The 13,235-nt window shown below is 34.8% G+C and overlaps 2 pseudogenes; both read right to left on the bottom strand.

Annotated features, from left to right (window-relative positions):
* Positions 1-3,358: 3,358 nt before the first annotated feature.
* LOC133830599 (ATP synthase subunit alpha, chloroplastic-like) lies at positions 3,359-5,625 on the bottom strand (annotated as a pseudogene).
* Positions 5,626-7,937: 2,312 nt separating this feature from the next.
* On the bottom strand, positions 7,938-9,143 carry LOC133829063 (small ribosomal subunit protein uS2c-like; annotated as a pseudogene).
* Between the last annotated feature and the right edge of the window lie 4,092 nt (positions 9,144-13,235).

The following is a 13,235-nucleotide window of genomic DNA, read 5'->3' as shown; positions in this document are numbered from 1 at the left end:
TTGCGTACCCTAGGTTTGAGTATACTTGAATTGGATTAATAGCGTGTCAGTCTTATTGCAATTTCTTTTTTACTAATAATTATGATATTATTTAACATTACATGCATGTATTTGGTTGAGCCAATTATACTATTTATTATGTTATTTGATGTTATTGTGTTACAATCAAAGTTATTTGTTATTATCTCTTTCAAATCTTCAAGATTTTGTTAACTTCGGTTCGAAATCGAGAGTTTTAAAGGACGATAAAGTTGTCATGAATCAAATGAAAATACCATTGAAAGTGCTTCCATTATGACATGGCTAAGAAGTTATGTCCAAAGCCACCTGGCCAAAATCATATGTTTAAAAATAAGAATTTGAAAGATTTACCTGCGGAGTTTTTTCTTTTCTTTTTTCATTCTAGTAGTATTTTTAAAAAAAACTTGAAGTGTTTTGGATATAATATTTGCTCTTACTAATTTACCGTCTTCTATGAAGCTTGAGGTGAACGCAATATGACTAAGCATGGCTCTCCAATCTGTACTCATCAAGTCCTTGTTGAGTGAATTGTTTAATACTGTGCTAGACAAATTGATTGTCTATTTTAAAACAAAAAAATTATAAATATGATAAGATCAGACTGGTATAGATGTAATAAATCGGGAACACCCCATTTCACTTCCTTATTCTGGTCTTTTTCTATTGCAAGACCTCTTGAAGTCTTCCACAATGTCTAATTATGGGTATGAAAGAAAATTTTTGGTAATGAACAAAAACTCCACTTTGTATTAAAAAGTATTTTAAAAATCTTTTTTGAAAATTCTTTTCTATTTCTAGTCTTAATTGGTATAAAAAAAATAGAAAAAAAGTAGGGTATGCAGTATAAAATACAAATAGAGAATCTATTCTCTTTTTTCCTAAAAAAAGAATCTTGGAGATTGTTTAATGCTTACTCTAAAACTATTTGTTTACACAGTAGTAATATTCTTTGTCTCTCTATTCATTTTTGGATTCCTATCTAATGATCTGGAGCGTAATCCTGGACGTGAAGAATAAAAAATAAATAGGATTTTTTTATTTTTTGCTTGATTTTAAAAAGTTCTTAATAGAATTTTAGCTATTTCTCATTTTTAACTATAACTATAGAAAATAACTAAAAAAAAAAGGAACTCGCGAAAAATTTGAAAGGAAATACAAAGTTATTGACGAAAACAGAAAGAGAGGGATTCGAACCCTTAGTACGAAAAATCCATACAATGGATTAGTAATCCGACGCTTTAGTACACTCAGTCATCTCTCCCCCAATTGAAAATATATATATATATATACACACATAATAAGAAGGGTTTTTTTCAAGCCTTATTTTGGCTTATGGAACATAGTAATTATTCTTATTTTTTTTAATATAGAAATATAACTATATAAAAAATAATATAAAAATAAGAATTAAGAAATAAAATACAAACAAAATACCTCTTTTCTTTGATTTTTCCAAAAAAACCTTATTCTTTCCACGGCTTGGCCTGGTCAATACCTAGCTGAGTTCCAACAAAAACAAATCAAATTTGAATTATTTATTAAAAATTAAATTTGAAAACAGAAATGCTTATTATTATATTAAATATTAAAACAATCATAAGAAAGACTGTTTTGATTCCTTTGATATATAATCAAAATGTCATTTCTTAGTTTTCTTTTTTGTTTTTAAACACTATTTTGAGTTGCATTGATTTACTTTATAATACACTGACACATTTTTTATTATATTGTTTTGATTATATTTCTTTTTTTATTAAATTTTTATAATAATAAAAAAGAAATAAAAAATTAAGAAAAAAATGAAAGAACCATAAATTCTTGAACAATGCATTTTTATGTTACGGCTTAAATAGTTTTGTCAAGTTATATCCATATCCGTTAAAAACCGCTAGCAAAAGAGTTGGTTTTTAGTTATTTAAATGAGTCTGCGTTTCCTAATCTCATTAAGTCCTCTCGGTACTGCTCTAATTTTTATGATTCTTTTTTTATCCTATCTTTTGATTACGCCTGAGTTTCTTGTTCAACAAAAAATCCCTTTATATACAACAATGGGATTGTAGCGGGTATTGTTTAGTGGTAAAAGTGTGATTCGTTCTATTAACCTCTTATATAGTTAAGGGGTCCCTCGGTTTGATGAATATTTCATTCCGATAAAAAACTTTATCTCGTAAAAAGGATTTAACCCTTTTCCTCTCAATGAAAAATTCGAGGAAAAATATACATTCTCGTGATTTGTTTCCAAGAGTCAATTACAAATTGAAAAATTGGATTGTGGAATTATGAAACATAATTTAAAAAAATTGGATCAATACTTCCAATTGAATGAGTATGAGTAAGGAATCCATGGATAAAGAGACTAAATCTTCCTTTTTTTTATGTTATAGGGAAAATTGAAGCAAAATAGCTATTAAACAATGACTTTGGTTTACTAGAGACATCGACAAATTTTTTAGCTCGGTAGAAACAAAATGTGTTTCCTAAGGATTCTTTAAAATAGAAATAGAGAACGAAGTAACTAGAAAAAGTGTTAGAATCCCCTTTTTTTCCATAAAGATCGTCTAGAAAGCAGGTCGTTTTGAATGCATTCATACAGAAAAGCTGACATAGATGTTATAGGTTGAATTTTTTTTAATTTCATTCATATCTTACATTCGGAAATTTATCCATATTCCATAAAGGAGCCAAATGAAATCAAAGTTTCACGTTCAGTTTTGAATTAGAGACGTTAAAGTAAAACTGATGAATCAACGTCGACTGTAACCCCTAGCCTTCCAAGCTAACGATGTGGGTTCGATTCCCGCTACCTGCTTGTGCTTACTTGATTTCTTATCTCTATTCAATATTCCTAACAATCTCTCTATTTTTATATTAGAAAATTCTTTCTATTTTAAAACTAAATATTAAATACAAATTCAATTAAAATAATATTGAATTTTTTCATTTGAATAAAAAATTTCAAATTAAAGTATAATAAATACCATTATTCAAAAATTTATAAAATAATCTTATGTAATAATTCGAATATAATTAATGAAATTCATTTGCATTATTAAAATGCAAATTGAATACCCAACTCCCAACCCTGTCCTATATTCGTTTTTTACGAATATTAAAAATAAAAAATAAAATTGAAATGAAATGAAAAGCGTCCATTGTCTAATGGATAAGACAGAGGTCTTCTAAACCTCTAGCATAAGTTCAAATCCTATTGGACGCAATTTATTTCCATATGTATTTTCTATTTGATATTTCTATATCAAGAAAGATGTTTTGAATGGCTTAAATAAAAGATCCACTTCTTATATACACTTATTACTTAATATATACAAATTTACGGATTTAAAAAGATCAATTTATTTAGACTTGTTCTTGAAGGAGAAAACACTCCATCTGTTCTTGAATAGCTTGTTTCAAAACGGCTTCTGCTTCTTCAGTAAATGTCTTGGTAGAAGATATGATTTCTTGAAATTGAGGTTTATTCGTTTTTAAATAATTATGTAACTCAAGCAGAAATTTCCTTACCTGTCCAATTTCTAATGAATCAAGATAACTGTTCGTTCCGGTATAAATAGTGATTATCTGTTCTTCCACCGCAAGGGGGGCTGATTCAGATTGTTTGAGTAATTCACGTAATCGTTGACCTCTTGCCAATTGATTCTGAGTAGCTTTATCGAGATCAGAGGCAAATTGTGCAAAGGCTTCTAATTTTGCGAATTGTGCCAATTCTAATTTTAATTTGTCGGCTACTTGTTTAATGGCTTTAATTTGAGTCGCGGATCCTACTCTGGAAACAGAAATGCCTACATTAATAGCAGGGCAGATTCCAGAATTGAACAGGTCAGCGGATAAGAATATTTGTCCATCTGTAATCAAAATTACATTAGTAGGAATATAAGCTGAAACATCTCCCGATTGGGTCTCAACTATTGGTAAAGCAGTCATACTTCCTTCGCCTAAACTAGAACTTGATTTAGCAGCTTTTTCCAAAAGGCGTGAATGCAAATAAAAAACATCTCTGGGATAAGCTTCGCGGCCCAATGATCTTTGTAATAAAAGAGACATTTGGCGATAAGCCTGTGCTTGTTTGGAGGGATCATCATAAATGATTGAAGTGTGTTGTTCACGGTACATAAAATATTCAGCAAGAGTTGCTCCTGTGTAAGGAGCGAGGTATTGTAATGTGGCTGGAGAATCCGCCATTTCAGCTACCACAATAGTGTATTCCATAGCTCCCCTTTCCTGTAAAGCAGTCACCACATGAGCCACAGAAGATGCTTTTTGACCAATAGCTACATAAACACATAGTACATTTTGCCCTTGTTGATTGAGAATCGTATTTGTAGCTACTGTTGTTTTCCCAGTCTGTCTGTCCCAATAATTAATTCTCGCTGACCACGTCCTATAGGTATCATAGAATCAATAGCAATAAGTCCTGTTTGAAGAGGCTCATATATGGAACGTCTCGAAATAATACCCGGAGTAGGAGATTCAATTAAACGAGATTCAGAAGCTGAAATTTCACCTCGACCATCAATAGGTTTAGCCAGGGCATTTATAACACGACCCAAAAAAGCCTCACTTACCGGTATCTGAGCAATTCGTCCTGTTGCTTTTATAGAACTTCCTTCTTGTATCAGCAAACTATCACCCATTAATACAACATCGACATTATTTGATTCCAAATTCAGAGCAATGCCTATGGTACCCTCTTCAAATTCTACTAATTCACCTGCCATTACTTCATCAAGACCATAAATACGAGCAATGGCATCGCCTACTTGAAGTACAGTACCGGTATTTAAAATCTTTGCTTCTCTATTATATTGTTCAATACGTTCACGGATAATATTACTAATTTCATCGGCTCGAATGGTTACCATGAATATTTCTTAATTCTTTTTTTTCTTTCAAACAAAAAAAAAAAAATCCTTGCAGTAGAAGGACTAATCCGTTAGTTCTTTCATCATTCCAAACATGTCAATATTAGTACTGATGGTACGTAAATGTAACTCGTTGTTCAAACAACTATTCAGAGTTCCTGGAGCTCCTTGTAAGGCTTGTTGGAAAACCTGTTGTCAAACTTGGTTAATCGCTCTTTGTTGTTCAAAATGAATGGTTTCACTTTTGTAATTTTTAATTGTTCCAAAGTCTTAGAAGTTGAATTAATCAAATTCCATTTTTCTCGTTCTATCTCAGAATATCCATTCACTCAAAACAGATCTGCTTCCTTTTCTACTTTTAGTAAGCGGGCTCGGGCTTTTTCCAGTTGTTCTAGGGCCCTCCCGCGTAGTCTCCAAGATCTTCTATTTTCGATTATCTAATAAATCACTTAATGAAAGTAGATTATCTTTCCATTCATTTCAAAACTTCCATGATCCCTTCCCGAACCAAACATGAATCTTTCGATTCATTTGGCTCTCATGCTCAATTACTTCTGATACTTATCAGAATTCCCAAATATTTTTTTTAATGTAATGAGCCTGTCCTCTCTTCTCTAGTCATATTCGAATATAAAAATATTGAAACTGCTCACTAATCCAAGAAAAAAATATTCGGAGGACTCTTCTGATCAAACAAATAATTGTCAGCAAAGTTGTTTCTTTTTTTTTTTTCCTTAAATCCAAAGAATTCCTTTTACTTTATACATAGGTCATCCACTTAGCATTGGAAGAGGGGGGGGGGGGGGGGGGGGGGGTTGAAATACACGTTTTTTTTTTCAATCAAATAAAATTTTTAAATCCGTTTTTTATCGACATGAGTGTTTTATATCGAAAAAAATCCCAACTCTTCATTTTGAAACTATTTCTGGATTAACATGGTAGTAGAAAGAGTACCATGCTTGTATCAGGATTTCAAACGGTTTAGCTTTAACTTTGTTAATGGTCCCACATTATTGGTTGATAGAGAATCAAAGTAGATTTACCAATGAATCACGAAATGCTATAGTTCTCAAATATGATTTCTTAATTTATTCAGAAGTAATTCGTGGAATCATGCACCATTTCTTTCCTACTTAATACCAAAAAATAAATTGCAATTGGTTGGATCCAACATATTCTTGAAATAAACAACTCGCACACACTCCCTTTCCAAAAAAAAATCAATACGCCAAGCACTACACTTAGATTTATTGGATTTGTTGCTAAAATATCGGTATTAAACCCGAAACTTCCAGCGGATGGCCAATAACCCAAGGAAAGGAAAGGATCGGTTATATTTTTCATATGGTCTCCTCTTTCTTATAGATAGAATTATTATTAGATAGAATAATTATCTCTCTTTTTTTATTTATTCTATTATTTTTATTTTTTAAAATACCACTAAATAAAGAAATAATAAATAGATATAGATTTTTCTTTGTAAGATTAAATAAAAGGATTTGCAAATAAAAGTGCTAATGCCACAACCAGTCCATAAATTGTTAAAGCTTCCATAAAAGCCAGACTAAGCAATAAAGTACCTCATATTTTTCCCTCTGCCTCTAGTTGTCTCGCAATCCCTTCCACAACTTGTCTCGGTGCAGTACCTTGACCAACTCCAGGTCCAATAGAAGTAAGCCCTATGGCCAATCCAGCAGCAATAACAGAAGCGGCAAAAATCAGTGGATTCATGATAAGTTCCTCGCACCAAAACAAAAAAAATAAAGAAATAGTTAATGAAATAATCAACCAATGAATTGTGACTTACTTAATTCCATCGCTCATATTTATTTAGTTTAAAGTAACAAAGAACCCTGAATTAAATTAAATAAAATAATAATATTCGTGAATTATCAGCTACTTCGATATCTCTTTTTTTTTTAGTTCCTATCCACATAATTTTGTGAATCCGTACCACTTTTGTTCTTCCATTTGTTTCTTTTTTCTTTTCTTCGAAATCATTCTTTGAATCCTTTGTTCTTTAATTTGTGATTTAACTTCATTCAATATTTAACTCAAAATTACAGACGAAAGAAAAAGACTTTCATCTGAATTCCTAGACAACACTATCGGAATTCCTAGACAACACTAGTAGTACAAATTAGATATATTTTTAGTTCATATATACCTATTTAATATCTAATATCACATATACATGTCTTTCCCCTATAACGTAAACCAACTATTCGTATCTTAGATTCATTCGAATTCTATTCTAGAATAATTCTTTGAAACATCCACAAAAATTGTCTTATAGCGAGTAGATTACATACACCTAGTTCGATCCCCCCTCCTTCCCTAACAAATCCCCTTTTGTTTCTTTTTTTTTATAAATTTTATTTTTTGTAAACCCTTATCTTCCCTAAGCCTAAGTGGATTCCCTTGAGACGCCTATACATTGTGTAAGGCTAAGCTAAAAAAAGACTATGGCGAAAACTAATTAATGATGACCTTCCATGGATTCTCCTATATAAGTCGCAGCTAAAGTTGCAAAAATAAGATCTTGAATACCACTTGTAAACAATCCAAGGAACATGATAGGTATAGGAACCACTAAAGGTACTAAAGAAACAAGAACAACAACTACTAATTCATCAACTAATATATTTCCGAAAATTCGAAAACTAAGCGATAAGGGTTTTGTGAAATCTTCTAAGATGTTAATGGGTAAAAGGATTGGAGTTGGTTGAATGTATTTACCAAAATACCCCAATCATTTTTTGCTAAGGCCCGCATAGAAATATGCTACTGACGTGAGTAAATCTAAAGCAACGGTAGTATTTATTTCATTTGTAGGTGCGGCTAACTCACCATGAGGTAACTGTATGATTTTCCAAGGTAAGAGATCCCCTGACCAATTCGAAACAAAAATAAATAAAAATTGAGTTCCAATAAATGGAACCCATGGACCATATTCTTCTCCAATCCGAGTTTTGCTCACGTCTTGAATGAATTCAAGAACATATTCAAAAAAATTCTGACCATCTATAGGGAATGGTTTGTGGATTACGAACAGCTAGGATGGCCGAACCTAATAAGATAGCAATTACAACCCAAGAAGTAATAAGTACTTGGGCATGGACTTGAAAACCTCCTATTTGCCAATAAAAATGCTGGCCTACTTCCACGCCAGATATATCGTATACCACTTTTAGTGTGTTGATGGAACATAATAAAAAATTCATATTACCCTATGAAAGAAATAGAACTTTAAAAGAAATTATTTTGATTCACCCAGCTCTTTTTCGACTCGCCCACAGGAATCGTCTATTTTGAATATCAACTAATCACATCAAAGGCTCAGTTATTTTTATCTCTTATGTGCGATTCAGGAATAGTAACCGGTTCAATAAATCTATATTCTATGGAGTTCCCAAAATAATTTCCTTATCTTATTATTTATCAAGAATTTCGTATATAGTTAGAACGACCCTCACAAATCGCAAATACTAATTTGTTAAGAATTATTCGGATTGAAGCTATAGCGTCATCATTCGCTGGAATCAAAATATCTGCTAAATCCGGGTCACAATTTGTATCGATTAAACAAATTGTTGGAATACCCAAAGTGATACATTCTCGAAGAGCCGTATATCAACGATTATTACAATATCTGGTAACCCCGTCATATATTTAATCCCGCCCAAATATGTTTACAAGTGAGATAGTTGTCTCTTCAACACAGCTGCATCTCTTTTCGGAAGACGGTTGAGTCTGCCCATCTTTTGTTCCGTTCTCAAGTCTCTGAACTTATGAAGTCTTGTTTTTGTAGTATACCAATTCGTTAACATACCACCAAACCATTTTTTTTTATTAACATAATGACACTGAGCCTTTATTGCTGCCCCTGCTGCTGAATCAACTGCTTTATTTTTGGTACCAACAATTAAGAATTGTTTTCCCCTACTTGCTGCATCAAAAACTAAATCACAAGCTTCTGATAAAAACCAAGCTGTTCTAGTAAGATTTATAATATGAATACCTTTATGCTTTGCAGATATATAAGGTGCCATTCTAGGATTCCATTTCTTAGTACAATGACCAAAATGTACTCCAGCTTCCATCATCTCTTCCAAATTGATGTTCCAATATCTTCTTGTCATTTCTCCCCACACTTCTTCTCTTTTTTTTTTCAAAGAAAAAAAAGAGATAAGATACCCTAAAAATAGAAAAAAACAATAGTTCCCATGGAACCTTCTCTTCTAACGGCGTTGATACGCGATCCAAGCCGTTCATTTTTTTTTCAATCTTTCTTTTCTATTCATTATTTTCTTTATTATTCTCCTTATTACTATTACAAAATCAAATGAATGCAACCACAAATAGACAAAAAGGATGAGTTTGCTGTTAGGATTCATTAAATCCTAGAAATGATTGTTCTGATGTATCATGTACATTCTTTGAAATACAAAAAGAAAATAATTCTCTGTGGTGGAATAAAATATCTCTCATTTCCCACTCAAATAATTCTTATTTTGGGGTTCCACAGGAATGTTATTATGCTTCCTTGAATAGTGCACTAATCCTTTGAATCAGGTATGTTGACCACAATTTTGGCCAACGACGAGTAGACGTCAAAATGGCAATAAGCCTTGAATAGAAAATACGACACCAATAATTTTATAGTGGTTCAACCCCAATTTATTGGTAATAGCCTAATCCACTTGGAGTTGTGATATATTTAGCCTACACTTAAGATCAGATGAACTTGAGCCAACTGAGTTTCTTAAGTGTAAGTAGAAAAATACAGAGTTTTTCTCTCTAGAGAATACAAGCTCTATCTCTCTAAGCTCTCAGAAAATTCCCCAAGAATGCCCAAGTTACAATCCCAAAGTCTCAAAACTAGAGAGTTTTTCTCAGTCTAAAAAGATCAGATCCCCCTAAATGATGCCATGAGCCATTTATTCTCATGGATCGTACATCAGATATATCCCTTTGACCGGGTCCTTGGTTCTTCCAACAGACTTTAATTAATAAAATATAAATGAATTTAAATTACAATAATATAACTATTATTCTGGGATATCTGAGAGATTCCCGCTGCAGTTGAGAATGATTCGGGTTGAAGTTGTTACTGAGGTTTTTCTGAAGAGTCACTAGACGGTAACTTCTGAGATTCTGATCCGTGGACCAACCAAATCCATCCCTAAAGTGACTGATCGGCCAAGACAACTCATCGGTCGACATAGGCAAGCACCTCTCGTCGACATAGGCAAATCACACCTCTGGTCGGTATAGGCAAAGCACTCCTCTAGCACACCTCTAGTCTAGCATGACACATCTCTGGTCTAGCATGACACATCTCTGGTCTAGCATGACATATTTCTAGTCTAGCATGACACATTTATGGTCTAGAAAAACACTTTATTGGTCGGGAAAAACAAATGATTGGTCGTCCAAAATACTCCACTGGTCGGCTAGAACATTTTACTGGTCAGTCAAAAATCTTTACCGATCGGACAAAAATTCTACCTGGTTGGTCAAATCACTTCTAAACCAGATAAATAATTTTCATGACCAGTAATATCACATCTCTGAAGAGCCAATGCATTTATTGACTATTAATTTGCTTACTGACCATGCATTTCCACTTGTCACATTTGATTGCCACGTCATCGAACTGAAATTTTGGGGATAAAATTTTCCCCCCAAGTTTATTATATGATTTACTCGTATGATAAAATTTTTCTCTAACAAAATGTTTTTGAGGTCATCCAAAAGCTTCCATCTGGTCAGTAACTTTCACTTTTGTAGTAAACCCACGATTGAACTTTTCTTTTGAATTCTTCATATTCCATTTTTTGATCTTGTTGTAGTACCCCATGAGTAAGAAAAACATGTTTGCTCCACGTTTTTTAGTAAACTTGTGCTTGCTTAGCTGATTGGAAATGCCTATTTGGTCCTCGAGACCCAAATAATTTATTAATTACTGACCCTTGGGTGCTTTGTTTCCTGCTGCTTGGACGCCCGCCTTGCTCCTTGGGAATGCCCTCTCCATTTGCCCGGTCGGACTCCACTTAGTCCATAGTCGTTAGAACACCTTCAGCTCCTTGGAATCCAAATGTCTTTTCGGCAACACCCCTTAGCTGCTCGGACACACTCACTGCCGCTCGGACACGCCCCCTCGCCGCTTAGACATGCCCCTAGCCACTCAGACATGCATTAATCTACTCGGATACGTCCCTAGCCACTCGGACACGCATCAATCTGCTCGGATGCACGCACCTAAGCTGCTCGGACATACCTACTGTCGCTCGGACATGCCCTCTTGTTGCTCGAACACGCCCCCTAGCCACTCGGACACCACTCCTAGCTACTCCTCATATATGCCCAACCTCTTGGACATGTAGCCTCGGAGATCCTCAAGAATTCCCCATCCGCTCAGCACGCCTGGCTCCTTGGATGCTTGGACACACGAAACCCCTCGGATGCGCACCCCCTCGACGTGCCTGTCTCTTTGGATGCGCACCTACAGCAGCTCCTCGACACCTCTCGATGCCTGGCTTCTCGGATGGTCAGCCAGCAACTTCTCGGACGCCTAGATCCTCGGACACACGACACAGTCGCTCGGGAAGATGGCGCATCCGCTCGGGAAGATAGCATGGCCACTTGGAGGCACGCGGCACAGCCGCTCGGGAATGCAGTGCAACCTCTCGGACACACGCCTAGCCACCTGGACACCATAGCCGCTTTGACGCGCGCCTGGCTGCTCGGATACCACAACCTAACCGCTCAGACGCATGCCCTTAAGTCCTCGGGTTTGTACAAAAACTTTATGGTTCATGCATTTATACTTTACTTTTCTTTGTTAACTTGAAACATTCTAAGTCCTTTTAGACGTAAAAAGTTATAAGTTTTTTGTGAATAGTAAAGTCACTCTGATGTATGCCTTATATTTTCGTATGAGTACTTAGTTTTCTGACTTAGAAATTCTAGACATTTCATAAGTCCCTATTAAGTATGCTTTCTCACACTCCTATTGCTCTAACATTTTATGAGCATAATGTTGATTTTCACACGAATATTTGCTTCTAACTTGAAATTTTGAAAAACTCCAAGTTACTTAAGCTTTGTCAAACAAGTTAGCTTAATGGCCTTTTTTGACTACGAAAATTTACAAGTCAGCCTAAAAACAAATATCTTAACTCGTGCTCTTATTGCCTGTGTTAAATTATATACCAGTATACCCCATGTGCCCCCCAAGTGATCGAGGGTTGAAAGATCCTTGGTCACTTGCTACTTGACCGAATCTGTTCGAGCAGTTTATTACTCGCTAAACACATATAATATATGGAAAATATTCGAGCAGTTGAACACTGCTTGAATGTATCGACCAGTTGAACACTGTCCGATTTTACCGACCAGTTGAACACTGTCCGATTTTACCGACCAGTTGAACACTGTTCGAATAATTAACACATATGCACATTTGTAGCAAGAATCGACCACGTTGCACGCAGTCTCTTTTATTACTCGTAAAAAAAGGACAAAACGTGTCTAATAACGAGTCTTAAACAACAAAAATTGTTCAAAAATAGATGACTGGTCAGCAAATAACCAGCTCATAAACCAATTTTAAATAACAAGTTAAACAACTTGAAATTAAACTACCACTCTGAAAGCAGTATTTAGTGATAATATATCCTCAGATGCTCGCCATTCCAATGGTTCTTGATCAAGCTCCGTTCACCCAATCTGATCCTAGCACTCCAGCTCATGTCAAAGTATTTGGGCATACCTCTCCCTTGCTTTGTTATTATCCTCAGCCAAGTAGTGTGGACCTCCACATATAGTTTCTAAGGTAAAGTCCAGAGGTCCAGGTTGCAAGGGTGGAGATCTCTGTCGTTTGAACCCATAATTTTTGCTGCCTCCTTCTCCTTGGGGTGTCTCTGCTCGGTACTTTCTCAACTTGCCCGACCGGAGAAGAAATTCTATCTCGTCCTTGAGGTGATTGCATTCATTCGTGTTGTGACCATAATCTCCATGGAAACGACAAAACTTATTCATGTCTATCTTACTCATCTCTTTCCTGATGGGTGGAGGTTTCTTGTAGGAAACCTCTTCATGACTAGCAAGGTATATTTCCGCTCGGCTAGCCGAGAGAGTGGTGTAATTAGTGAACTGAGGCTCATACTTGGTTGGCTTTTCATTTGAACTCGACTTAGCCTTCTTTTCTTCATGGTGGTCAGACCCGTTATTCCCAAGTTTCTTTCCACCATTCTTAGGAGGGTCAGCTGATCTGCCTGGATTATTCATGCCATTCTCCTCTTTCTCGATTGCATCATCCAATTTCAT

This window comes from Humulus lupulus, chromosome 4, assembly GCF_963169125.1.
Source record: "Humulus lupulus chromosome 4, drHumLupu1.1, whole genome shotgun sequence".
NCBI lineage: Eukaryota > Viridiplantae > Streptophyta > Magnoliopsida > Rosales > Cannabaceae > Humulus > Humulus lupulus.
The sequence above is the reverse complement of the archived record's forward strand: the minus strand, read 5'-3'. Positions and strand labels throughout refer to the sequence as shown.